Source organism: Peromyscus eremicus, unplaced genomic scaffold, assembly GCF_949786415.1.
Source record: "Peromyscus eremicus unplaced genomic scaffold, PerEre_H2_v1 PerEre#2#unplaced_489, whole genome shotgun sequence".
NCBI lineage: Eukaryota > Metazoa > Chordata > Mammalia > Rodentia > Cricetidae > Peromyscus > Peromyscus eremicus.
This window is the reverse complement of record NW_026734725.1, coordinates 173,620-178,706: the sequence shown is the minus strand read 5'-3', so window position 1 is coordinate 178,706 and position 5,087 is coordinate 173,620. Positions and strand designations below refer to the sequence as shown.

Here is a 5,087-nt window from a genome sequence, read left to right as displayed (position 1 = left end):
TAGAGACCTGATCTGTAGGTCTGGAGATGGGAGCTTACCTGTTCTCAGTTGGTAAAGTACATACATACGATTCCGGTGATCTGGTTGGGTGGCTGGGTGGGGCCTTCTTTTGTGTGCTCATTCATCAACTCCCCAGCTGATCTTGTTTCCTCAGACTTCAAACTGTAGGATTCTGAATCCTCTCCCAGATGGATTTCAGCTGAGCAGGGTAGTCTCACCAACACCTCCAAGTTGTTGGGTTTTGCAGGATCAGCAGCTGGGCCCTGGGTTGGCCTCAGACAGTGTTCAGATCCATTCTGGTCTCGTCCCACAAAACCGGCTCCTTCCTCAGGTGTTGGGATTAAAGGTGTCCCTGTTCCAAGCTCTTGATTAAGAGCTTGTTTTCACTAACTCTTCTTGCTTGTGTTTTTAAGAGCATGTTCTGGTGTTTGCTTCAGCAGCACATATACTACAACTGGAATGATACAGAGAAAATTAGCATGGCCCCTGCACAAGGATAACACACAAATTCATGAAGCGTTCCATATTAAAATAAAAAAGAATGCTTCCTGGTCCTGCTGGGATTGTCTAATTGCTGCTTGTTTTATAATGGAATGTTGATGAGTGTGCCCAGTTTTACCGTTTAGTGACAATAGCTGGGTTTTGGTGGTTCAGGCTGCCTGGTCACTTACTGTCCCCAGGTGTGACGTTTCACTTCTATCAGGACCCAGCAGTGAGCTAAGAGCAGCTTTTCAAATGAGGAATAGCGACAGTGTGGGCTTCTTCCACAGCCAACAGTGCTTTCTCTGCAGTTTGGCGATCTCCAAGCGACACCTTTGCTGCTTATGCACGTCCAGTGATGTTGGACGGGCTGGCCCAGACACGCGGTTTGTCCTCATCCAGGGGTTCACTTCAAGCAGGAGCATTATGGGTCGTCATAGCTTGGTGCAATGGGCCCAAATGTGGTCTATGTTCTCATCAGAACCCAAGGAGGCTTGTCACATGCTGTATTTCTCTGTGGAGTATTGTGGGAGATGCTACGACCTGCTCTCCATAGAAAGGATTTCCGGGGCTAGAGAGATGGCTCAGAGGTTAAGAGCACCAACTGCTCTTCCAGAGGTCCTGAGTTCCATTCCTAGCAACCACATGGTGGCTCACAGCCATCTGTAATGAGATCTGGCGCCCTCCTCTGTGTACATAATAAATTTAAAAAAAATCTTAAAAAAAAAAAAAAGAAAGAAAAGAAAGGATTTCTGACTGTGCCTCAGGCCCCTGGACTCCTTGAAACATCAAAGAGGTAGGGCCCTGAACTTTCATAGGATTTACTTCCTATCCTTTTTAATTTTATTACTATTATTCTAATTTTCTTTGTGTGTGCACACGAGGGCAGTTGCTCAGAGTCCAGAAGTGAGAGTTGGATTCTCCATAGCTGGAATTACAGGCAGTTGTGAGCTACCTGACATCAGTGCTGGAAGCTGAAATTCATCCTCTGCAAAAGTATGCACTCTTTTTCTTTTAATTTATGTGCACTGGTGTCTTGTCTGTATGTATGTCTGTGTGAGGGTGTCGGGTCCCCTGGAACTGGAGCTACAGACAGTTGTGTGAGCTGCCATGTGGGTGCTGGGAATTGAACCTGGGACCTCTGGAAGAACGGTCAGTGCTTTTAACCACTGAGCCATCTCTCCAGCATTCACTCTTAGCCATTGAGTCATCTGCCAGGCCCGTCAGTCTTTTACTGGCCAAACAGGATGTTCCAAGCAGATACAGACATTACTACCCTACCTGTTTGCTGTCCAAACTAAACTGCTCAAGGTGTGATTCATAGGCACTGCTTATATTAGCAGTAACAGTGAAAGTGGGCATTCTACTCCTTCCCCAAGCTACTCTCAGCAAGGATGCATGGTGGGTTTTGTGGCTTTTGGGCTGGTCGATATCAAACCCATGCATCTTCCTGTGCTGGTGGTCTAGGCTGCTGGTGCACTTGGGATCAAGAGTTCTACCTTTATGGTCTCTATCAATGAGGAGAAGCTCTGAGTCTCTACCAGGAATCTTCAACCCAGCGAGAATTCCAGCCACTCAGGCTTGCTGTATGCCCACCTTTAGGATTAGCAGTTTACAGTCATATGGTGCACTTCCTTATGGGACTTGTCTTGGTGTGGCCATCTTTTCCAGTCTCACACTTTATCTGCCTGGGTGGAGTGAGAGCCCTGAAGAGTACAGAGAGGCATCAGCAGAGGACTCTAAGAAGAAAGCACATCTCATCAGACTGCTTCCTTCTCCATAGTTCCTGGATTTTCTTGTTTGTACCCATGTTGGCTTACCTCATAGCCACCACCAAACAGAGGGAAGGAGCCCTTCCCCACAGCCTCTTATGGGTTATGTTGCTTATGATTTACTAGCATAATATGTCATGTGGAAGGAGGGTTCCTCCCACCCCAGAGCTGAGGACCGAACCCAGGGCCTTGAGCTTGCTAGGCAAGCTCTCTACCACTGAGCTAAACCCCCAACCCTGTTTTTTTTTTTAAGATTTATTTATTATGTACACAGTAATCTGCCTGCATGTATGCCTGCACACCAGCAGAGGGGATCATATCTCATTATAGATGGTTGTAAGCCATCATGAGGGTTCTGGGATTGAATTCAGGACCTCTGGAAGAGCACCCAGTGCTCTTAACCTCTGAGCCATCTCTCTAGCCCTCTGGAATGAGTTTTAAAGGCCACAGGACATGGTTATTCCTTTCATAATAACCCTCCCTCCACAAGCAGGAAATCAGACTGATATACTACTGGTTAGCTGCAAGTGCATTTATGTATACACACATGTATATACATACATGTGTGTCTGAAGTGTGTGCACATGTGTATGTGTGCAGGGCTCCTCAGCAGTATATCTGGCCTTCACCTGTCTGTACATGTGCTTAGTTCTTAGCTATTGCAAGGCAGATCTCAAGCTATTCCTTCTCCTATGAAAAGTGGATACTCATTGGGCCAGCCATTGATTGTACTTCATAGCCAATGAGATGTTACCATTCTTTCTCTGTACCACATGAGTTGCTATATTCTTCCATCTAGGGAGAAGAAAGAAAACTCTACTCATCCCCTTCCCTTTAACTGTGTCCCTCCTCTTATCCTGTATGCTATAAAAGAGTTGTCTTTAGACACTTCTCTTCTTGGCTGTGAGCCTAGCCTTTAATGGCTGAGCCATCTCTCCAGCCCCAGACACTTTCCAGTGAATGCACAAGGCACAAAGCCTGGATAATGATGCATTACATATACAGCTGAGTGCTGACAGAGGGGTGGAAGTGGAAGACTGTTTCCAAGTGACATCATTTTGAATGTCACTAGGTGTGTTAGACTGAACAATGAATCTCCAAAGATTTCTGCACATGTGACTATGTTATCTTTCAGGACAAAAAGGATTTTGCAGGTTGATTAGGAACCTCAAGATATGAAGCCAGGACATGGTTCCCAGGATAAAGACACTTGCCACCAAGCTTCAGTCTGATCCTTGGGACCCACATAGCAGAAGGAGAGACCCAATCTCCCCCCCCAAGTTGTCCTCTGGCTTCCACCAATGCACTGTGGTACATGGACATAATACACACAAATAAAACAAATAAATAAATAAATAAAATGCCAGACGTGGTGGCACACACTTTTAATCTCAGCACTCGGGAGGCTGAGGCAGGCAGATCTCCATGAGCTCAAGGACAGTCTGGTCTATGTGGTGAGTTCCAGTATATCTAGGACCCACATAATGAGAACCTGTCTCAAAAATAAAAACAAAAAAGTGTAAGATGGAGGAATAAGTATCTCCTGTTGCTGGCTTCAAAGTTGGAGGAGACAGATCAATAGCAAGTGTCCTGCCCACATCATGAGCCCCCCAGAGACCACCAGGAGTCTGAGTTCATATACAAAAGCAAAGAGCCTTTATTGCAAGCTTGAGCTTGGACTCTCTGTCTGTTCCAACACAGCGGCTGGATCAGGAAAAGCCCTGAGCTCAGTTATGGCAGGGTTTTTAAAAAGTAAAGGATTGTGGGGGTAGGGGAATTCCAGATTCAGATGGGGTTTGAACTCCTGACTGGGTAGGAGTGGGGCACAGAAGTCTTGTCAAACAAGGATTGATACTGGCATTGCTGCAAGGAAATTAGCAACTGATATACAAGTGATGTAAGCTGTCCTTAATGTTCTGGAGCATCTAGTACTTGTTTGTCTCAATTCTGATTGGTCCCCCACAGGGTACAGTTTGTGGCTTTTCCTGGTTATTGTAATGGTGAGGCCTAGTCCCAATATTGTTAGTCTGCAGCCTATCATGGCTGCACTCATGTTGTTAGACCTCTTCACAAGGAGTGTGTACATTCTCTGAAAACTCTGAACTGTCGGCAGCTGTTGTCCAGAAAGGAAGGAACAGGGTTCTGACAATGACTCCAGTGAACAAGAAGAGGAATTCTCCCCTAGAGCATCCAGAAAATAACACAGTGCTGTCAACCTCTTGTTTTCAGCCCTCTGAGACCCATTGCCCCAGATTCTGACTTCTGCAACAAAGAAATAAAATGAACAAACATTTAAGCCACCAAGTCAATGGTTTTTATTATGACAGCAAAAAAATTACAAGCAAGCAAGACACCGTGTCCCTCAAGTCTTTCTTCCTGGGGACAACTCTGAGAATGTGGGAGCACTGAAAGCTCTGACTGATTTTTATCCTGACCTAGAGATGGTTCCAGGAAATGACCAAGTTGGAAAGGAAAACACAAGCTAGTGTTCCCCTCTTTTCCTCTTTTTCCAGGAGAGGAACATGGGAAGTACACAGCAGAACATATACTGTACAAGATATTAGTTGTTTCTCCATGACTGCAGCAAAATCCTGATGCAGAAAGACTTACCATGAAAAAAGCTTTTGGCTCACAGTTTCTGAGGGTTCCATGGCTGCCGGACTCCATGAACTTGGGAAGAACATCAAGAAGCAGAGGGAGGAGACACAAACTGAGAAGAAGTGTAACCTTCAAGGCATGTCCCCAAGCACCCTACTTCTGCCAGCCAGGTTCTACTTCCAAAAGTTCCACAGCTTCCCACAGTAGCACTGCCAATAAGGGGAGCGCTTAATCACT

At 45.7% G+C, this 5,087-nt stretch overlaps 1 non-coding gene across 1 annotated transcript; it reads left to right on the top strand.

Annotated features, from left to right (window-relative positions):
• The first annotated feature begins 424 nt into the window (after positions 1–424).
• On the top strand, positions 425–531 carry LOC131901842 (U6 spliceosomal RNA). Its single transcript, XR_009376904.1, has one exon. It is a non-coding gene; the product is annotated as a U6 spliceosomal RNA (small nuclear RNA).
• The last annotated feature ends 4,556 nt before the right edge of the window (positions 532–5,087 follow it).